We start from the raw sequence: 23,836 nt of genomic DNA, 5'->3' as shown, positions 1-23,836 counted from the left end.
CTAGCCTAAACTGTTGTGTTAATCAAATGAGATAGTATCTGCAGAAGTAATTGGTAAAACTTGAAAAGTGTTCTGTAAGTATTTATGAATTAATGTCATAATTTGTCTAAAGTACATAAAAGGGAAAAATTAAAAGCAACTCCAAGGCTCTTACCTGGAAAAATAGAAACAGGGTGGGTGGGTGAGCTGGTGAAAATAATAAAATAATACAGGTAAAATCCTTGGTCTTCTGCCAGGATTTTTTCCTGATTTGAGGCACATGACATTGAAGAAATGAACTAGGGAGCATAGCATGAGAAATCAGAGTGGAGAGGAAATTGGAGATCATCTAAGGCACTCCTGACTTTTTACAGAAATGGAAATTAAGGCCCAGGGACGCTAAAAGACTTGTCTGAGGCCTCCCATCTAATGATTGGCATGATCAGAAACTCCAGTTTCTTTAAGTATAAAGAACAAGTACAACCTTTAAGATAAAATATTTTGTCACGGGGGTCTTTCAGAATCATTACATCAGAACCCAGAGAAGGCCTGGCACTCTCTACTGGCTTTTAGCTTTATCACAAAATTCTTAGGATTCACCTTTCTGTTTTAAAGGTTGATGGACTGGATGCTGCTATGGTAATCTGCCTCAGGAAAATGCCGGACGGTTGTTTGCAAGCTGGTTAAGTGAGCAAATCTTGGGAAGATTTCAAGGTAAGAGTTGTAACTTTGGAAGTTAGTGATGCAATAAGAAATGCAAATGCAAACTTCCAAAGTTATGATATAGGTACTCTTTAAGCTGAGTAAGTTGCTCTATTGCATTATCTGAAAAAAGAAAGATGAAATTACAGTGTGTTCTCCGGAATTCACCTGCTTAACTTGCAGTCTTTCAGTTACTTCACCATTTCTGTGATGTAGTAAATAGGAAGGTGCTATTTTGCCCATTTTAGTAACAATAAACAGTACAGGAAAGGATTCTTTTTTTAATTGACACATTGTAATTGTACATATTCTAGGTTACAGTTTTGGTGTTTCCATACATACAAATGTTGTATACTGATCAAATCAGGGTACTTAGCATATCTCTCACCTCATGCTATTTTGTAATATACAATACCTTATTGTTGACAGCAACCCTACTGTGCAATAAAACACCAGAACTTATTCTTCCAATCTAATTGTCACTTTGTACCTGTTGACCAACCTCTCCCTATCCTCCTTTCCCATCTCCCCTTTCTAGTCTCAGATAACGACTGTTCTTTCTGCTTCTAGGATATAAACTCTTTCTTTAAAAAAAAGTAGATTCCACAGATCATACAGTATTTGTCTTTCTGTGTCTGGCTTTTTTCACTTAACATAATGTCCTCCAGGTTTAACCGTATTTTCCCAAATGGCAAGATTTCATACTTTTTTACAGCTGTATAATCTGTTATCCATATGTAGCACATTTTCTCTTTTTTTCTTTTTCTTTTTTTTATTTTTTATTTTTTATTTTTTGAGACTGAGTCTCACTCTGTCCCCCAGGCTGGAGTGCGGTGGTGCAATCTCAGCTCACTGCAACCTCCACCTCCCAAGTTCAAGCGATTCTTCTGCCTCAGCCTCCCAAGTAGCTGGGATTACAGGCACCTGCCACCACGTCTGGCTAATTTTTGTATTTTTAGTAGAGACGGGGTTTCACCATATTACTCAGACTGGTCTTGAACTCCTGACCTCAAGTGACCCACCCACCTCGGTCTCCCAAAGTACTAGGATTACAGGCATGAGCCACTGTGCCCGGCCTCACATTTTCTTTATTCATTCATTCACTGTTAGATGTTTGGGTTGATTCCATATCTTGGTTATTGTAAATAGTGCTGCAGTAAACATAGGAGGGCAGATACCACTTCAATGTAACTGATTTCATTTCCTTTGAATGTATAGCCACTAGTGGGACTCGTGGCTCATACAGTAGTTCTATTTTTAATTTTTTGAGGAAAAAATTTTCAACAAAGGTGCCAAGAACACATATTGGGGAAAAGATAGTCTCTTAAATAAACGGTGCTGGGAAAATTGGAAAGTCACATGCAGAAGAGTAAGACTAGACCCTGTCTCCACCATATACACAAATCAACTCAAAATGGATTAAAGACTGTCTTCTATAGCTGCTGTACTAATTTGTAATTCCACCGAAAATGTGTGAGTGTTGTCTTTTCTCCACATCCTTGCCAACACTTGTTTTTTTTGTTTGTTTGTTTTGTTTTGTTTTGTTTTTTAAGACAGAGACAGAGTCTCACTGTGTCACTCAGGCTGGAGTGCAGTGGTGCAATCTCGGCTCATTGCAACCTCTGCTTCCTGGGTTCAAGCAATTCTCCTGCCTCAGCCTCCTGAGTAGCTGGGACTATAGGCATGTGCCACCATACTTGGCTAATTTTTGTATTTTTAGTAGAGGCGGGCTTTCACTATGTTGGCCAGGCTGGCCTTGAATTCCTGACCTCAAGTGACCCACCTGCCTCGGCCTCCCAAAGTGCTGGGATTACAGGCATGAGCCACCGCGCAGCCTGTCTGTTTGTTAATAGCCATTCTAACTAGAGTGAGATGATATCTCATTGTGATTTTGATTTGCATTTGCCGGATGATTAGTGATGTTGAGCATTTTTTCATGTACCTGTTGGCCATTTGTATGTCTTCTTTTGAGAAATGCCTATTAAGGTCTTTTGCCCACTTTTAAATCAAGATAATTTGTTTTTCATTGTTGAATTAAGTTATTTATATATTCTTCAGATATTAACTCCTTGTGAGATGTATAGTTTGCTTATATTTTCTTCCATTCTTTAGATTGTCTCTTCATTTTGTTACTTGTTTCCCTTTTATGTACAGTACAAAAGCTTTTCAGTTTGATGTAATCCCATTGGTCTATTTTTTGCTTTTGTTGTCTGTGCTTTGAGTTCTCTTTTTAAAAACCCTCGCCCAACCTGGTGTTGTAAAGCATTTCCCTTATGTTTTCTTTTAGTAATTTCATAGTTTCAAGTTTTATATTTAAGTCTTTAATCCATTTTGCGTTGATTTGCGTATATGGTGGAGATAAGATCTAGTCTTAGTCTTCTGCATGTGACTTTCCAATTTTTCCAGCACCATTTATTGAAGAAACTGTCTTTTTCCCAATGCATGTTCTTGGCACCTTTGTTGAAAAACAGTTGGCCATAGATAAATGAATTTATTTCTGGGTTCTTTATTCTGTTTCACTGGTCTCTGTGTTTGTGTTTATGCCAATACCTTGCTGTTTTGGTTACTACGGTCTTGTAGTACATTTTGCAATCAAGTACTGTGATGCCTCAGCTTTGTTATTTTTGCTCAGGATTGATTTGCCTATTTGAGTCTTTTGTGGCTCCATATGAGTTTAATGATTGTCTTTTTTTTTTTTTTTTTTTTTTTGAGACAGAGTTTTGGTCTTGTTGCCCAGGCTGGAGTACAATGGCGCAATCTCGGCTCACCGCAGTCTCTGCCTCCCAGGTTCAAGCGATTCTCCTGCCTCACCCTCCCTAGCAGCTGGGATTACAGGCATGCGCCACCACGCCTGGCTAATTTTGTATTTTTAGTAGAGACGGGGTTTCTCCGTGTTGGTCAGGCTGGTCTCAAACTCCTGATCTCAGGTGATCCGCCCTCCTCTGCCTCCCAAAGTGCTGGGATTGCAGAGTGAGCCACTGCGCCAGGCTGTCTTTTTTATTTCTGTGAAATATATTATAGGTATTTGATAGAGATTATATTTAGTTTGTAGATGACTTTGGGTAGTATGGGTGTTTTAACAATACTAATTCTCCCATAAACATGAAACGTCTTTCTATTCATTTGTGTCTTCTTCAATTTCTTTCATCAAGGTTTTATAGTTTTCAGTTTAGAGATCTTTAACCTCCTTGGTTAAGTTTATTCTTAAGCATCTATTTTTTTTTTTTTTTTTTTTTTTTTGAGACGGAGTTTCACTCTTGTTGCCCAGGCTGGAGTGCAACGGCACGATCTCGGCTCACCACAACCTCCACCTCCTAGGTTGAAGCAATTCTCCTGCCTCAGCCTCCCTAGTAGCTGGGATTATAGGCATGTGCCACCACGCCTGGCTAATTTTTTATTTTTAGTAGAGACGGTGTTTCTCCATGTTGGTCAGGCTGGTCTCGAACTCCCGACCTCAGGCGATCCGCCCGCCTCGGCCTCCCAAAGTGCTGGGATTACAGGCGTGAGCCACCGCGCCCGGCCTTAAGCATCTATTTTTGTGTAGCTATTGTAAATGGAATTATCTTCCTGATTTCTTTTAGGAAAGGATTCTTTTTAAACACAATATTTTGTCATTAAGAACACTGCCCCCCCCATAATATATAATAATTTAATAGGGAATATGGAAAATGTCATTTGCTTTTGAACCATGTTTGAAAAAAGTTTTGCTAAGCAAATACCTGGAGTAAAGAAGATAATGCCAATCCTAAAGACATTCTTTCTTTAAAGTTGAGAGCCCTCTCATTCAGAGTATCATCATCTAATTTCAGGTTATATGTCAGGTGTAGTCCTCCTGCTTTCAAAGGCCTATGTCTGGATCTAGGATGAATTTTGCCATTCTTTAAAGAAAGATTAACTCGGTATTCATGAGGTGCACTCTAAACTCCTCCCTGACCTCCCCCATTTCTCTTCAGCTCTCCTTGCTCTGTTTTGACCAACACTTATCTTACCAGCCTGCACCAGTATCCTAATCAGTTACTTCTCTGGCACTCTAGTGACATGACATGACGCAGTCAAAATAGTTTGCTAGAAAACAAAATGTTTGCAATAAAAAAAAAGTCTTCAACATGACAAATAAGTCAAAAATTATTGTTTCCAACTGCTGGTTTTTTTGTATGTTTAGTTATTCTGGTGGCCAGGGATTTGCTTTACTGCTTCTTTGGGCCTTTGAGAATTTTTTTATGCACACACAGACACACACACACACACATACATATATATATATGTTTCCTAAGGAATCATATTGTACGTACTGTTTTTTTCCACTGAGACAGAATCTCACTCTGTCTCCCGGGCTGGAGTGCAGTGGCGTGATCTCGGCTCACTGCAACCTCCGCCTCCCGGATTCAGGCAATTCTCCTGCCTCAGCCTCCCAAGTAGCTAGGCTTACAGGGGCGCGCCACCATGCCCGACTGATTTTTGTATTTTTAGTAGAGACGGGGTTTCACCATGTTGGCCAGGCTGGTCTCAAACTCCTGACCTCAGATCCACCCGCCTCGGCCTCCCAAATTGCTGGGATTATAGGTGTAAGCCACCACACCTGGCCGATGTTTACTACTTTTTAAATATTTGCAGGCTGGGTGTGGCGGCTCACGCCTTTAATCCCAGAACTTTGGGAGGCTGAAGCAGGTGGATCACGAGATCGGGAGTTCGAGACCAGCCTGGCCAACATGGTGAAACCCCGTCTCTACTAAAAATACAAAAATTAGCCGGGCATGGTGGCGGTTGCCTGTAATCCCAGCTACTAGGGAGGCTGAGGCAGAGAATTGCTTGAACCTGGGAGGCAGAGGTTGCAGTGAGCCGAGATGGCGCCACTGCATTCCAGCCTGGGTGACAGTGAGCCTTTGTCTCAAAAAATATATATATATATTTGCAATGGCTTGATAATATGAAACATTTACATTGCTTCTTAATAATCATCTAAGAATTAATTTAGATTAAAAAGCATAAAAGTTTGAAACATACGTAAAATATTATGATAATCTGACAGTACTGCTTTAAAACTTTAAAGGTGGCAAAACAATACATATGGAAAACAGACAGCTGAGAATATTCCTTTTTGACCTATTTATCTTCAAATTCAATTTGTTTTCCTTTTTTTTGAGATGGAGTCTTGCTCTGTTACCCAGGCTGGCGTGCAGTGGCACGATCTAGGCTCACTGCAAGCTCTGCCTCCCGGGTTCACGCCATTCTCCTGCCTCAGCCTCCCGAGTAGCTGGGACTACAGGCACCCACTACCACGTATAGACGGAGTTTCACCATGTTAGCTAGGATGGTCTCGATCTCCTGACCTCGTGATCCTCCTGCCTTGGCCTCCCAAAGTGCTGGGATTACAGGCGTGAGCCACCGTGCCCGGCCAAATTAAATTTGTTTTCAACCAGATTACCTGAGGCTCAATCTATGTCATTCTAATTCCCACTCTGGTCTGATATGGCTTGACTCCTGCTCCTTGTTTTTGCTAGCCCAGGGGGATAGTTTTGACCTGTGCTCTTTGTAACCTACATCATCGCTATTTAGGATCTTTTCTGGGAAGCATTCTTTCTAGAGATGGTCCCATGTATTTGCCAGACCTGTTTTCTTCCTTGACCCCTAGCTACTAAAAGTCCTAACCCTGAGTAGCTTCCCCACCTCTCTCTTTTCCTCCCTCCCTTCCCTCCTTTCTTCCTCCGTCTCTAGTAAAGTATTTTAGGCAAATGGGATGGGGAGTTCAATAATAACAATAATAAACTGATGATAGCCAAGATTTCTGGGATACTTACCATATGCCAAGCATTGCTCTAAGCACTTTAGATGTAGTAACATTCATTAATTCCTCACAAAAATGCTATAAACTAGGAACTGTTACAATCCCCATTTTACAGACATATACAGATACGGAGAGGTTAAGTAGCTTCCCCAAGGTGACATAATCAGTATTGTCTCGAGTCATCAGAAAGTAGTCATCATGGCTAGGCATGTTGGCTCACACCTGTAATCCCAGCACTTTGGGAGGCCGAGGAGGATGGATCACGAGGTCAGGAGTTTGAGACCAGCCTGGCCAACATAGTGAAACCCTGTCTCTACTAAAAATACAAAAATTAGCCAGATGTGGTGGCAAGCACCTGTAGTCCCAGATACTTGGGAGGCTGAGGCAGGAGAATGGCTTGAACCTGGGAGGCGAAGGTTTACAGTGAGCTGAGATCGTACCATCCCACTCTGGCCTTGGCAACAGAGCAAGACTCTGCCTGAAAAAAAAAAAAAAAAGAAAGTAGTCATCATTTAGTTTTCACCAAAAATACACAAGTAGAAATTGTCATTTGTAGCTATTAATACCATAGGAGACTTAATCCATAGAATTTAAGGCCATCTTGACTTAGAAAAAGCCTGTTTTGGGTTCCTTTTATGTTAGTAGAGCGAAACAACCATTATGAAAGCATGTGCCATGAAAGGTGCCTTTGAAACCAGAGATTCACCACAGAGAACTACCCCCTGCTTATCTGAATTTGGGGTAGTTATCAGTCTCTAGTCGGCTAAGTTGGGGACAAAGATGATGGGACATGGTTTTGTTAGCAGCTTATTTATTTATTTATTTTTTGAGATGGAGTTTCACTCTTTCACCCAGGCTGGAGTGAAGTGGCACGATCTCAGCTCACTGCAACCTCCGCCCCCTGGGTTCAAGCAATTCTCCTGCGTCAGCCTCCAAAGTAGCTGGGATTACAGGCGCATGCCACCACACCAGGCTGATTTTTGTATGTTTAGTAGAGACAAGCGTTCACCATGTTGGCTAGGCTAGTCTCGAACTTCTGACCTCAGGTGATCCACCCACCTCAGCCTCCCAAAGTGCTGGAATTACAGGTCTAAGTCACCACGCCCAGCCAACTAACAGCTTAATTTTAAGGTCACCTATTTCTAGGAAGTTCTGGGTGTCCTGGTCCCCATATTCCGTGCTATAAGATCATTCAGTGTGAGAACCTGGACTTTATAGCCCTCAACCAAAGCAGCAGCAGATAGTTGGAATTACTGGACAGCTGCACATCAAGCCTACTGTGATTCAGCCGAGGGGTGCATGTGGTGAAGCAGGCCTCTAACATCACAGTGACTGGCTTTGTGTATCCATCTGCCTGGGGATCCAGACCTGGGTGTTCTACCTGGACCTTCATACTGCTACACTGGTGAGCAAGATGAGGCTTAAATAAAGCATACAATTCAACTTGTGGTGACCTCTGAGAACCCCAAATCCGCCATGAATCCCTGCACCACACAATACCAGTGACACCTGTGCCAAGGTGAGGTCCAGTAGCTACCAAACCTACTTCTGAGCTGCATATTAGAGTGAAGCCTTCCTCCCTACCTTCCCTCTGTCTTACCTTTTGCACAAATCATGGGCTCAGATGTTATACCTATTATTGCACTCTGATAAGATTTTTTTTTTTTTTGCAGTCATGGAATAAGGCCATACCCTGTGGGTAGAGTATAAAGGTTTCCCTCTATATAGTAGGTGTTCTCATTATCAGTCATTCAAAGAAAAAGAGAATCCTCACCAGAAAAACTTGGAACATGGAACAGATGGAAGGTGGCACTTCTGGATATGCCTTTTTACATCTGAACTTGGAAGAGTTAAGAATTGTTAGGCCGGGCGCGGTGGCTCAAGCCTGTAATCCCAGCACTTTGGGAGGCCGAGGCGGGCGGATCACGAGGTCAGGAGATCGAGACCATCCTGGCTAACACGGTGAAACCCCGTCTCTACTAAAAATACAAAAAAATTAGCCGGGCATGTTGGCGGGCGCCTGTAGTCCCAGCTACTCGGGAGGCTGAGGCAGGAGAATGGCGTGAACCCGGGAGGCGGAGCTTGCAGTGAGCCGAGATGCGCCACTGCACTCCAGCCTGGGGGACAGAGCAAGACTCCGTCTCAAAAAAAAAAAAAAAAAAAAAAGAATTGTTGAAGGCCCTTCTCACTGATCAGGGGAAATAGCTTCTGTCACAGAACTGCCTACTCCAGGAGAACCAAAAATGAAAGTAAACACCCATATTTTGTAAGTCTGTTCCTGAACTTCCATCAATCAAGTTTAATCTAAATCAAGGATTCAAACTGAGAAGCATTTAAGGACCAAGAAAAAGTTAATTAGCCCAGTATAAGTCAACAAGAAATGGTAAGCAGTGTGGGGGAAAAGGAGTGCCACACCCTTCTAGGCATCGAAATTCAAGCATTTACAATGTACTGCATGAAGCACTACCCTATACAGCACTAATAACAGCCCAAACTTGCTTGACATTTCTACATAATACATTATTCATTAATTCAGAAGAAAAATAGAATTATTAAAACCCCTAACTTTATTTTTAATTAATATAAAGGAGGAACCAACAACAACAAAAAATTGTGTGGGAGTTAGAAAATAAGGACTAGGTGCCTGGGTGCGGTGGCTCACACCTGTAATTCCAGCTACTTGGGAGGCTGAGGCAGGAGAATCACTTGAACCCAGGAGGCGGAGGTTGTGGTGAGCCCAGATCGTGCCATTGCACTCCAGCCTGGGCAACAAGAGTGAAATTCCCCATCTCAAAAAGAAAGAAATAGGTAGAGCCGGGCGTGGTGGCTCACGCCTGTAATCCCAGGAGGCTGAGTTCGGTGGATCACTTGAGATCAAGAGTTTGAGACTAGCCTGGCCAACATGGTGAAACCCCATCTCTGCTAAAAAAAAAAAAAAAAAATACAAAAATTAGTCGAGCATGGTGGCAGGCACCTGTAATCGCAGCTACTTGGGAGGCTGAGGCAGGTGAATCTCTTGAACCGCAGAGGCAGAGGTTGCAGTGAGTTGAGATCGCGTCACTGCAGTCCAATGACAGAGTAAGACTCCGTCTCAAAAAAAAAAAAAAAAGGTAGAAAGCAGAATGCTTCCTCCCGGTGCCAAGGGTGATTTATGAAAGATCCCCAGCCGGGCGCGGTGGCTCGCGCCTGTAATCCCAGCACTATGGGAGGCTGAGGTGGGTGGATCACGAGGTCAGCAGTTTGAGACCAGCCTGATCAGCATGGTGAAACCCCATCTCTACTAAAAATACAAAAAAATTAGCTGGGCATGGTAGCATGCGCCTGTATTCCCAGCTACTCAGGAGGCTGAGGCAGGAGAATTGCTTGAACCCGGCAGGTGAAGGTTGCAGTGAGCCAAGGTCACACCACTGCACTCCAGCCTGTGCAACAGAGTGAGACTCCATCTCAAAAAAAAAAAAAAAGAAAGATCCCCAAGGAAAAGTTGAATATCAGAATGAGGGTCATTTTGGCAGTCCCATCCCTGTATGGAGACACTCCTTTCGTTGTTACTTTTGGCAGATGAGGATTTGAGTTTAAGAGACCTGGTGGATTTCCGTTACAACTTCATAATTTCCCCCTATCCAAGACCCATGGTTCCATTTTTGTCACCATGGCCACAGTGACTGAAATGGCTCACTTCATCCTTTGCACTAAACAGTCTTCAGCCCCACACTGCACCGCTAAATGGACAAGTTCTTTTTTCTCTAGTGTCTTAAATTCATGGCATCAGTCTGAGGCCTTTAGTTTTATACGGCTTTGGGAGAGTCCTCTTTAAAGTCTTAGAGATATACATATACTTCTTACTGTTTACCACCTCTAATTTAATAGCAAGAAAGAAACTGGAAATCTTGTAGGAATACTCTCTGTTCCTTTTTTTTTTTTTTTTTGAGACAAAGTTTCACTCTTGTCACCAGGCTGGAGTGCAATGGCACAATCTTGGGATCTTGGTTCACCGCAACCTCTGCCTCCCAGGTTCAAGTGATTCTCCTGCCTCAGCCTCCCCAGTAGCTAGGATTATAGGTGCCTGCCAACACGCCTGGCTAATTTTTGTATTTTTAGTAGAGACGAGGTTTCACCATGTTGGCCAGGCTGGTCTTGAATACCTGACCTCAGGTTATCTGCCCGCCTCGGCCTCCCAAAGTGCTGGGATTATAAGTGTGAGCCACTGTGCCTGGCCAAGGAATACTCTTTGTTGTATGCTACCTACTGGGACAGCTAGTCTACTCAGTTACCCCAAAACCAAAAGGATAGTAACTCAACAAGCTCAGAATACACCATTCTGCTTGCAGCCATTGTTTTCACCACTACCCCATTTCCCCCTGCACACATAGCTCATTACCTTGTCACATGTACACTTACTATAGTCACAGCAGGAGCTAGAATCTGGAGATGTTACATGCCACACAAGAGGTCAGTGAGAAGCACAAAACCATACATTGCAAATGGGTAACATATCAGTGTGGCCATCCAAGCAGAGGATTTGGTACGGCCTTCATCTCATGTTCCCCTTAGGCTCAGATGGGCTAGATAATGGGGTTTTGCTCCTGTTTCCAATTCAAAGATAGTCAACCTGGGAGCTTTCTAACTCTATCATATGTATTTCATTTGTTTTACTAGTTACTCATTTGATCAACCCAGGGAAGACCATATCAAGAATGAAACACAGCCCAAGTATGCTTTAACCATAACGTGGGAGTGCATAATTCGGGCTACCAAGACCATTTAACAGAATCCAGTGGAATGAGGGAAGTATGGACTACAGGAGTTAGTGGGGTAATTCTCAGTCACTGGAACCATGCTTCTAAACAAAGGCCTTCACCAAGAACCTAGGGCAATCTTATTCCATCTGCCAGAACTTATAGGGATATCACTAAATTATGCTTAGTCAAAATTGGGTAGTTTGTAGTTTATAAATACTATAAAACTGATATTTAAATCTAGGTCTACTTAATTCCTAGCTTTTGTTCTTAAGTGCTGGATTATTTTGATTCATTTATTTTGTTTAAAATCTTGACGTTATAGGAAAGGATGGGGATGAGGAGGACGATGAGGCAGGAAAATGCACAACTGTTTCATAGTCCCAACGCTGAACCTTTCTACAGGCTGTTTCTTCTTTATATAAAGCACTTCTTGGCTAGGCGTGGTGGCTCACACCTATAATCCCAGCTCTTTGGGAGGCTGAGGTGGGCAGGTCACTTGAGGTCAGGAGTTTGAGACAAGCATGGCCAACATGGTGAAACCCAATCTCTACTAAAAATACAAAAAAACTAGCCAGGTTTGGTAGTGCGCCTGTAGTCCCAGCTACTTGGGGGGCTGAGGCAGGAGAATCGTTTGAACCAGGGAGGCAGAGGTTGCAGTGAGCCGAGATCGTGCCACTGCACTGTAGCCTGGGTGACAGAGCGAGACTCCATCTCAAAAACAGTAAATAAATAAAAATATAAAAAGCACTACTTCCTTCCACTTGGTACAGTGTACAGAATAACATGGAGATGGAAGAAAGGCAGGTAGATTAAGGGGGAGCAGTTTTAGTAATTCTATTATATGATTCAGACTTCTTTTTAATTCAGCTTTCCTGCTAATTAATGTAAATTAGTAAGATTTCTGCTGGGCGCAGTGGCTCATGCCTGTAATCCCAGCACTTTGGGAGGCTGAGGCGGGTGGATCACGAGGTCAAGAGATCGAGACCATGCTGGCTAACATGGTGAAACCCCATCTCTACTAAAAATACAAAAAAAATTCGCCGGGTGTGGTGGCAGGCGCCTGTAGTCCCAGCTACTCAGGAGGCTGAGGCAGGAGAATGGCATGAACCTGGGAGGCGGAGCTTGCAGTGAGCTGAGATCGTGCCACTGCACTCCAGCCTGAGCGACATAGCAAGACCCCGTCTCAAAAAAAAAATTTAATAAGGTTTCATAATTATTATATTTACCAACCAGGTTCTTTCTACATAATTATTGTTTACCTTCTAATAAATTACTTAGAAAGGCCACCTACAAATCCAAATTATATACAAAATGTTTCATTTCCTATTTCCTTCCCAGGGATGCATAATTATTTTGGAAAAATCATTGGCAGCTGGGCACAGTGGCTCATGCCTGTAATCCCAGCACTCTGGGAGGCCAAGGCAGGCGGATCCACCTGAGGTCAGGAGTTCAAAACCAGCCTGGCCAACATAGTAAAACCCCATCCTTACTAAAAATACAAAACTTAGCTGGACGTTGTGGTGCACGCCTATAGTCCCAGCTACTCAGGAGGCTGAGGCAGGAGAATCGCTTGAACCCAGGAGGCAGAGATCGCAGTGAGCTGAGATGGTGCCACTGCACTCCAGCCTGGGTGACAGAGCAAGACTGTCTCTTAGGAAAAAAAAAAAAAAATCATTGGCTTGTAAGTTAAAATCTTTATCTTGCTCTACCTTCTCTGGAATAGCTACATCTCTCGTGTTTTTTTAAGATTACATATTCACAAGCTTTACCAATTCATGGAAAGGATTCCTCTAGGATATTGGTGGATCTCTTGAAGCACTAAGAACCTCAAGCAAAAATGTATGCAATCTTTGTACTTTAAAATTAAAGTATTCCAACCAGGAGCAGTGGCTCATGCCTGTAGTCCCAGCGCTTTGGGAGGCCAAGGCAGGATGATTGCTTGAGCCCTGGAGTTTGAGACTAGCCTGGCCAACATAGCCAGACCACATTTCTTAAAAAAAAAAAAAAAAATTAGCTGCATGTGGTGGCACACACACTTGTAGTATCAGCTTTGGGAGGCCCAGATGGGAAGATTGCTTGATCTCAGGAGGTTGAGGCTGCAATGAGCTATGATCATGCCACTGCACTCCAGCCTGGGTGATAGAATAAGACCCTGTCTCAAAAAAAATTTTTTTAATAGATAAACATTCAGGCATTCCAAACTCCCAATGTGTTGTCTACTATTAAGAATGCATGCTGGCTGAGGCAGGAGTTCAAGACCAGCCCGGCCAACATGATGAAACCCCATCTCTACTAAAATACAAAAATTAGCTGGGCCAGGTGGTGGGTGCCTATAATCCCAGCTAGTCAGGGGGCTGAGGCAGGAGAATGTCTTGAACCCAGGAGGCAGAGATTGCAGTGAGCCGAGATCTCGCCACAACAGAGTAAGACCTCGCCGGGCAACAGAGTAAGACTCTGTCTCCAAAAAAAAAAAGAATCTGTGGAATTTAACATTTCTTTAAACTTAAAAAATAAGAAAAAATAAATTAAAAAAAATTAGAAGAACGCATGCTGGGGTCTGCTCAGTGATTCACAAGGCAGGAAATCTCTTCAGCCAAGGAGTTTGAGACCAACCTGGGCAAAGTGGCAAGACCCTGTCTCTACAAAAAAATTAAAAATTAGCAGGGCATGGTGGCACACTTCTGTAGTCCTAGCTACTTGGGAGGCTGAGGCAGGAGAGTCATTTGGGCTTATGTGTTTGAGGTTACACTGAGCTTGGATCACACCACTGCACTCCAGACTGGGTAACAGAGCAATACCTTATCTCAAGAAAACAAACAAAAAAGAATTCAGGGCTGGGGGCGGTAGCTCACACCTGTAACCCCAGCACCTTGGGAGGCCAAGGCAGGCAGATGACTTGAGGTTAGGAGTTTAAGACCAGCCTGGCCAACATAGTGAAATCCTGTCTCTACTAAAAATACAAAAATTAGCTGGGTGTGGTGGCAGGTGCCTTTAATCCCAGCTACTTCGGTGGCTGAGGAAGGAGAATTGCTTGAGCCCAGGAGGTGGAGGTTGCAGTGAGCCAAGATCGTGACACTACTCCAGCTTGGACGACAGAGCGAGACTCTGTCTGAAAAAAAAAGTTCAGTTGGGAGGATCCCTTGAGGACAGGAGTTCAAGACCAGCCTGGGCAATGTAGCAACACCTTGTCTCTTAAAAAAAAAAAAAAAAATGCAAAAGCCATAGAACCTTTTCCTAGGAGAGAATGCTAGGAGGAAGGAGGGAAACAGTATATTTTAAGGTAAATAAGAAAGGCCTAATGCCCCGTGGATAGATTTTTCTATCTACATATTGGAGATAAGTTTAAATTTTGTGTTAGTGTTTGGGTATTACTTCCTGCCAACGTGAAAAGTTAACCTTTCTAAGACAATCTCTGCTAAGAATTTGGACTTTTTCAAGATTTTTGCCTACTCCTATCAAAGAGATTACAAAACAATTTTAACTCACTAAAGAACATTTTTCACCTCTTGATTGTCCAGTACAGGTGTAGTACAGTTCTTTTTTATCTATCCTCCTTTTGTTTTTATAGACTGGAAGGTATCCAGAAATAAGGCATTCAGAAATGGAGGCACACATAGATGAAGGCAAAGGCCATTCCTATGAAGGCAGGTCTGTAGGCAGCTGGTTATTTGTTTTTCTCAGCCTCTCTTGGCATTCTACCTTCATCTGGAAAAAAATTTAAAAAGGAGGATACTTTATAGGCCCTGTCTCAAGTATCTGACTTCCCTGGGAAACTTGATTCTCACATTCAAAATATATGGGGAGTTTGGTTCAGTTAATTTTATCACACCAGAATTGTTGAAAAGCAATAAATTATTACTGTATAATTGGTGCCTGTTTGTTATCTTAGGTATTGTCATTTCTGTTTTTAACTTGTTTGGAAAACCATAGACTATAAACTTTTCTCAACGTTCGATGCAGAGCTCCAACCGAACTAGCAAAGAACATTTCCTCAAAGAAACGGAGTACTTTTTTCTGTAACAATTTAACTTTCTGTCTTTCATTCTTCAAAATGTATCACTATAAATATCCTACAAAAAGAGCTATTTCTTCTCTCAGTATCATACAGATTGATTTGTATAGATGTATATGTATGGCTGTTAAATTATTTGTTGGTATAAAATGGTGAGTGTCAGTATAATAATGATGATAATAAATAGCAGCTAACATTTAAAGCACATACTCTGTTCCAGGCACTGTTGTAAGCATTTTACATCGAGTTGCTCAATCTAAAACCACTTTTATCTGGTTGTCTTTATTTATCTAGCGAAACTCTTAAGAATCTATGCTGCAATAAATTCCACAACTCAGCCTTCACCTTCCCAACAAAAATAACTAGAATTCCAGTGTTTTCTCTTTATCAGTTTGTCTCCAGGAAGCCATCAAGATTTTAGAACCATGCTAGTCCCCAAGACTTGATCTGAATATACAATAGGTAGCTGCATTGTCTATCTTAGGACATAGACCAGTAAACAAAACCAAAGGTAACTTTGCACTTAGTATAAGCCCTTGATGTTAGCTTCACTGAAGTAGGAGAGGCAGTAAAAATGTTGACTTGAAGTCTGCTCTACCTTTCACCATCTTTCAGAAAAATATTGATCAGGACTAGCCTCCTCAGCAAATGTAGGCATGTATAAAAATATGCTTCTTCATCCTTTATGATGTAATAAAGACTAATGGCTTAAACTTAGAAAGCTAACAAAGTGACAATAGTTTTTTTCTCCCAATTCAGACCTATTTCTGTTCTTAAAAAGACATTTAAGCCAGGCGCAGTGGCTCACGCCTGTAATACCAGCACTTTAGGAGGCCGAGGTGGGCGAATCACAAGGTCAGGAGTTCGAGATCAGCCTGGGCAACATGGTGAAACCCCATCTACAGTGAGCCGAGATTGCGCCACTGTACTCCAACCTGGGTGACAGAGTGAGACTCCATCTCAAAGAAAAAAAGACATTAAGTCTCATACAGTTATGAAATTTCACAATTCCAGAAAGCTTTAGTAATCAAAATATAGATTTAAGACACTTACTCAGTCATTTCACTTAATTCATCCATCTATTCATTTATTCATTCATTCCATCTTTATTGAATACCTACTATGTGCAGTGCAGTTACTCCAATCTTATCCAACATTGGACTACTAATTAGTAAGATTTTTGTAATTCTGTTTTTAAATTATTCCTTTACATGGGACAAAATTCAAAAGGTATAATATACAATGAAAAGGAAATCTTGCACCCCAGTTCCCCAGCCATTCACCTCACCTCCTCAAACAAAAAAACAAGAAAAAGAACAATTAGGCTGGGCGTGGTGGCTCACACCTGTAATCCCAGTACTTTGGGAAGTCAAGTGGGCAGATCACAAGGTCAGGAGTTTGAGGCCAGCCTGATCAACATGGTAAAACCCCATCTCTACTAAAAATACAAAAATTAGCTGGGCATGGTGGTGGGCGCCTGTAATCCCAGCTACTCAGGAGGCTGAGGCCGGAGAATCGCTTGAACCCAGGAGACAGAGGTTGCAATGAGCTGAGATTGGATCACTGCACTCCAGCCCAGGCAACAGAGTAAGACTCTGTCTCAAAAAAATATATATATATTAAAAAAGAGTTATAATAAATACAGGCTTAGAAAAGAATAAAGTCTCAGAACAAGGTAAAAGGGTAATAAATTATGTGAAGATGTGCATTGTTATTTAACACATGGCTAACATGTTACAAGTTGTTCTTCTGAATGGTCACCTATCAACAATAAGGTGCTTAGCCAGTAAGTCAGAGCCCAGCAAGGGGGTTCTGTAGGTTTCCAGTTTTTCTGGATTGGTTTTTCTTCTAAGGGCTAAAAAGTTCTAATGAAGGTAGCCACTTCCAAAGTATTTACGTTTTACTTACCTAGCTAGTAAGCCAGTGTTATCTGATGAGTCCAATTCTAGGGTTATGCAAGTGAATGTAAATACTTTTTTCTGCCACCACAGTTTTGATATTCAAATCCTAGTAATTTTACATTTAAAAGTATAATATTGGCCAGGCGCAGTTGCTTATGCCTGTAAACCCAGCACTTTATGAGACCGAGGCAGGCGAATCACTTGAGGTCAGGAGTTCAAGACCAGCCTGGCCAACATGGTGAAACACCATCTCTACTAAAAATACACACAAAAAAATTAGCCACACGTGGTGGCAGGCACCTGTAATCTCAGCTATTTGGGAGGCTGAGGCAGAAGAATTGCTTGAACCCGGGAGGTGGAGGTTGCCTTGAGCCGAGATTGTGCCACTGCACTCCAGCCTGGGCAACAGAGTGAGACTCCGTCTCAAAAAAAAAAGGAATACTGTCAATGTGCTAATGTCCTTCCAATTTGTGCAATATTAACCTACCGCAATGTTTAAGGTTTGTTAATGTTTCAATGCATAAAATTAACTAAGTATTAATCTTTTATTAAAAATATTTTATTGGCTGGGCGTGGTGGCTCATGCCTGTAATTCCAGCACTTTGAGAGGCCGAGGCGGGCAGATCACCTGAGGTCAGCAGTTCAAGACCAGCCTGACCAACGTGGAGAAACCCCGTCTCTACTAAAAATACAAAATTAGCCGGGCGTGGTGGTGCACGCCTGTAATCCCAGCTACTCAGGAGGCTGAGGCAGGGGAATCACTTGAACCCAGGAGGCAGAGGTTGTAGTGAATCGAGATCATGCCATTGCACTCCAGCCTGGACAATAAGAGCGAGACTCCATCTCAAAAAAAAAAAAAAAAAGAGCCGTGCCTGATGGCTCATGCCTGTCATCCAAGCACTTTGGGAGGCCTAGGTGGGCGGATCACGAGGTCCAGAGATGGAGACCATCCTGGCCAACATGGTGAAACCTTGTCTCTACTAAAAATACAAAAATTGGGCCAGGCGTGGTGGCTCACGCCTGTAATCCCAGCACTTTGGGAGGCCGACGCGGGCAGATCACGAGGTCAGGAGTTCGAGACCAGCCTGACCAACATAGTGAAAACCTGTCTCTACTAAAAATACAAAAATTAGCTGGGCGCGGGGGTGCGCGCCTGTAATCCCAGCTACTCAGGAGGCTGAGGCAGAAGAATCACCTGAACCTGGGTGGTAGAGGTAGCAGTGAGTCGAGATCACACCACTGCACTCCAGCCTGGGCGACAGAGTAAGACTCCATCTCAAAACAAAACAAACAAAAACAAAAATTAGCTGGGTGTGGTGGCACGCACCTGTAGTCCCAGCTACTCAGGAGGCTGAGGCAGGAGAATAGCTTGAACTGGGGAAGTGGAGGTTGCAGTGAGCTTAGATCATGCCACTGCACTCTGGCCTGAGCAACAGAGCAAGATTCCATCTCAAAAAAAAAAAAAAATTGTGAAATTATTGATGGAAAAGGCGTGTTATAGTTTGGTTGTTTATCCTCCCAAACCTCATGTTGAAATTTGACCCTCTATGTAAAGGCAGGGCCTAATGGGAGGTGTTTAGGTCATAGGGGTGGATCTCTCATGAATGGCTTGGTGCTGTCCTTGTGATACTGAGTAGATTCTTACTCTATTAGTTCCTTCAGAGCTGGCTTGTTAAAAAGAGCCTGGCACCTCCTCCCTGCTCTCTCTGTGTGATCTCTGCACACACAGGCTGCTCTACACTTTTCACTGTGAAGCAGCCTGAGGCCTTCACCAGAAGCAGATGTTGGTAATATGCTTCTTGTACAACCTGCAGAATTGTAAGCCAAATAAACCTATTTTCCTTTTTTTCTTTTCTTTTCTTTTTTTTTTTTTTTGAGACAGAGTCTCTCTCTGTCGCCAGGCTGGAGTGCAGTGGCGCCATCTCAGCTCACTGCAACCTCCGTCTCCCAGGTTCAAGCAATTCTCCTGCCTCAGCCTCCCAAAGTGCTGGGATTACTGGCATAAGCCACCACACCCAGCCAATAAACCTCCTTTCTTTATAAGCTATACAACTTCAGGTATTTCTTTATAGCAACACAAACAGACAAAGACAAGGTGCTCAAGAAGAGAGCCCTAAAATGATTTACTGGTAGGTGTTAGATTCGAGAAGCAAAACAAAATCATAAAACTATTCATGTACAGGCCAGAAGAAAATTGTCAATGAAAGGACATTAGTTAAAGTTTTGGTTTGGGACCATAATTATGGTGATTTTGCTTTTCTTTTTTTTGAGATGGAGTCTCACTCTGTCACCCAGGCTGGAGCGCAGTGGCATGATCTTAGCTCACTGCAACATCTGCCTCCTGGGTTGCAGCAATTCTCCTGCCTCGGCCTCCCAAGTAGCTGAGACTACAGGTGTGCGTCATCACGCCTGGCTAATTTTTTTGTATTTTTAGTAGAGGTGGGGTTTCACCATGTTGGGCAGGCTGGTCTCAAACTCCTGACCTCAAGTGATCCGCCCGCCTCAGCCTCCCAAAGTGCTGGGATTACAGGCGTGAGTGACTGTGCCTGGTGATTTTGCTTTTCTTTTTTCTTTCTTTCTTGTTTTTTTTTTAGAAGGAGTTTCACTCTTGTTGCCCAGGCTGGAGTGCAATGGAGCGAACTTGCCTCACCGCAACCTCCGCCTCCCGGGTTCAAGTGATTCTCTTGCCTCAGCCTCCCGAGTAGCTGGGATTACAGGCAAGTGTCACCATGCCTGGCTAATTTTGTGTTTTTATTAGAGACGGGGTTTCTCCATGTTGGTCAGGCTGGTCTCAAACTCCTGACCTCAGGTGATCCACCTGGCTTGGCCTCCCAAAGTGCTGGGATTATAGGCATGAGCCACTGTGTCTGGCCTGATTTTGCTTTTCAAAAAGAACTTTGAATCTCCCTCAGTCTGCAGGGCACCTTGTGAAATGCATTTCATCAAAAATAATGAGGCATTTGAAGTGTCTCAAAAAGAAAAGTGGGGAAGAATTGGAAAAGCGGGCAAAGGAAAGGAATAGACATTTAATGACAACAAAAAGAAAATCCACATGATCAAAACAAAATACAAAGAAATGTTCAATAATATCAAACATGCATATTTGTTTGTTTGTTTGTTTTTTGAGATTGAATTTTGCTTTGTCGCCCAGGCTAGAATACAGTGGTGAGATATCGGCTCACTGCAACCTCCACCTGCTGGGTTCAAGCGATTCTCCTGCCTCAGACTCCCAAGTAGCTAGGATTACAGGCAACTGCCACCATGCCTAGCTAATTTTTTGTATTTTTAATAGAGACAGGGTTTCACCATGTTGGCCAGGCTGATCTTGAACTCACGACCTCAGGTGATCTACCCACCTTGGCCTCCCAAAGTGCTGGGATTACAGGCGTGAGCCACTGTGTCTGGCCTGAACATGCATATTGACAAGGGTTTCTCTAAATTATAAAACCCAGTACCTCATGGGTTTTTCACATGATATACTGGCAACGATTTCACTTTTTTTTTTTTGAGATGGAGTTTTGCTCTTGTTGCCCAGACTGGAGTGCAATGATGCCATCTCAGCTTACTGCAGTCTCCGCCTCCTGGGTTCAAGTGATTCTCCTGACTCAGCCTCCTGAGTAGTTGGGATTTACAGGCATGCGTCACCACACCCGGCTAATTTTGTATTTTTAGTGGAGGCGGGGTTTCTCCATATTGGTCAGGCTGGTCTCAAACTCCCGACCTCAGGTGATCTGCCCACCTCAGCCTCCCAAAGCAATTTCTTTAAATTATAAAACACATCATCTCAAGGTTTTCTGGAAACCAGCACTCATACATGGTTAGTCGGACTAATTTTAGCTATCAGAATTTATCCTTAGGAAATAATCAGATATTTTTGTATAAGTTTGTTTACTGCAGTGTTGTTTATAATAAAGAGTATAAATAACCTAGATGGCAAACAATATATAAGTTAATATGTAATATTTTCAAATAATGGATTACAAATATAGTTATGAAAAACAGTCATACCTTAAGTGAATATGGGGAAATGTTTACAATGTATTGTTAAATAAAGATTTCACCTGCGTACAGTGGCTCACGCTTATAATCCCAGCACTTTGGGAGGCTGAGGCAGGCAGATTGCTTGATCCCAGGAATTCAAGACCAGTCTGGGCAACATGGTGAAATCTTCTCTACAAAAATGCAAAAATTAGCCAGGCATGCTAGTGCATGCCTGTATTCCCAGCTACTCGGGATATAGGGAATCACCTGAGCTTGGGGAGGTCGAGGCTGCAGTGCGCCATGATTGCACCACTGCATTCCAGCATAGGCAACAGAGTAAGACCCTGTCTCAAAACAAAAAGAAAAACAGATTTCAAAACACTAAATAGAAAGTGATCACAATTTTGTTTTTTAAGGAAATATGCGTAAAATGAACACAAAAGCAATATTAGATTATAACAAAACCCTTTGGTGATGGGATTATAGGGTGTTATTTATTTCCTTCTTTGACTCTTCATTTGGATTTTTAAAACGTCAACATGGTGCCATGACTATCTGGAGAAAAAAAGGCAGACATCTATAGAGAGAGAGAGCTATTTTATTTTAAGCATCTGTGATGAGTGATGGAGCATTTCACACACAACAAGGATGAAAAGAGGGAGGGTTTGTCAGATGAAATCATAGAATATTCAACTGGAGGGTGGGTTAGAAATAATTTAATTCAACTTCCTTTGTTTTACATATGAAAAGATTCAAGTTTATCCAAGGCCACACAGGTAATGTTTAGAATCCAGAACAACAATTGGATTTTCTGCTTTCCAGGATCTTTAGCTCATCTTTCTTCCTTTCTACTTATGTATAATGCAGGAGCTGGCAAGTAGAGCTCTTTTAACTCTGAAAAAAGAGATAGAAAATGTTTAGGATAAAGAGAAAGAGAAAAGCTGTATCTTAAATAGCATGGTGACATGGCTTTTTTTTTTTTTGGAGACAGGGTCTCGCTCTGTCGCTCAGGCTGGAGTGAAGTAGCATGATCATACCCCACTGTAACCTCAAACTCCTAGGCTCAAGCAGTTCTCCCACTTCAACCTCCTGTGGAGCTAGGACTACAGGAAGATACCACCATGCCCAGCTAATTTTTTAAATTTTTTGTAGATAAGGGGACTCACTATGTTTCCCAGGCTGGTCTTGAACTCGTAACCTCAGTCAATCTTCTTGCCTCGGCCTCCTGAAACATTGGAATTACAGGCAGGAGCCACTCTGCCCACAGCCTCTTCCTATTTTTGAATTGGCATTTGCCAAAAAAAAAAAAAAAAAACCCACCATGCACCCACTTTATAGTTGTCTTCAGAATAGCACGTTTTAAATAAAACCTATAAATAAAACTTCGTAGTGCTGATTTAAATATCCCTTTCTTTCAAGCATCATCCTTTTTTCCCCAGTGTTAATTTCCCTGAAGGCCATAGTCTGATTACAAGAAGTAAAAATTGGGCCAGGCGTGGTGGCTCGTGCCTGTAAATCCCAGCAATTTGGGAGGCCGAGGCTGGTGGATCATGAGGTCAGGACATTGAGTTCAGCCTGACCAACATGATGAAATCCCATCCCTACTAAAAATACAAAAATTAGCCAGGCATGATGGTGCATGTCTGTAATCCCAGCTACTCAGGAGGTTGAGGCAGGAGAATTGCTTGAACCCAGGAGGAGGAAGTTGCAGTGAGCCGAGATCGCACCACTGCACTCCAGCCTGGGCAACAGAGCCAGACTCCGTCTCAAAAAAAAAAAAAAAAAAAAAAAGAAGAGGAAGTAAAAATTAAAATTAACTTCCCACAGGCCTGGCTAAAATATGGGTTATTGATGGCTGATGTTAGAAATGTTTGATGTAATTTTGATTAACAAACAAAACGTCATTGTCGAAAAATGGTATCCATCTTTGTGTTAGAAAGCTAACATCATGTACATTTTTGTTCATATATTTAGACATTAAACTAATCTTTTTTTTTGAGATGGAGTTTCACTCTGGTTGCCAAGGCTGGAGTGCAAAGGCGCGATCTTGGTCACTGCAACCTCCGCCTCCCAGGTTCAAGAGATTCTCCTGCCTCAGCCTCCCGAGTCCTGGGATTACAGGCACACACCACCATGCCTGGCTAATTTTTGGATTTATTTAGTAGAAACGGGGTTTCACCATGTTGGCCAGGCTGGTTCTCCAACTCCTGACCTTAAGTGACCCACCTGCCTCAGCCTCCCAAAGTGCTGGGATCACAGGTGTGAACCACCATGCTTGGCCCATTCAACCAGTTATTTATTGAGCTCCTACCATGAGACTGGTTCTGTGCTATCGCTGGATATAAAATGGAAATTGAAACAGATCTAAACCCTGACCTTGGAGTTCAGTCTAGTATATAATAGTCTCTACGAAATTATACATATAAGGCAGGAATCATGTCTTATTCATCAGTACAATGGGTATAGTAGGTTTTCTTTGAATATTTGTAGACTAAATGAATGAATTTTACCAGACGTTACCTTGCCATAAACTAAGAAATAGTTATTATTACTCCAGACATATATGTATTTATGGAAGTTTGAGAAATAATGTGGACTAAGAAGCCCTTATATAGCCTCACCCAACTTTAGCATGCTGCTTCCAAAGCCAACCCATCATTCAAATAATCCAAAATTCTGTCTAATATCTGGTTATGAACAGATTCCTGAGACAAAACAAAATGTGGCCACCCATTGA

The 23,836-nt window shown here is 42.4% G+C and overlaps 1 long non-coding RNA gene across 1 annotated transcript in view; it reads left to right on the top strand.

Moving 5' to 3' along the window:
* LOC116469590 (uncharacterized) overlaps nt 1–23,836 on the top strand; it is a 57,282-nt gene that overhangs the window by 3,424 nt on the left and 30,022 nt on the right. The window contains exon 2 of the long non-coding RNA XR_004248299.2: nt 595–693. This is a non-coding gene — a long non-coding RNA (uncharacterized LOC116469590). The remainder of the gene's footprint in view (nt 1–594; nt 694–23,836) is intronic.

Source organism: Hylobates moloch, unplaced genomic scaffold (genome assembly GCF_009828535.3).
Source record: "Hylobates moloch isolate HMO894 unplaced genomic scaffold, HMol_V3 SCAFFOLD_5, whole genome shotgun sequence".
NCBI classification, from domain to species: Eukaryota; Metazoa; Chordata; class Mammalia; order Primates; family Hylobatidae; genus Hylobates; species Hylobates moloch.
The sequence above is the reverse complement of the archived record's forward strand: the minus strand, read 5'-3'. Positions and strand labels throughout refer to the sequence as shown.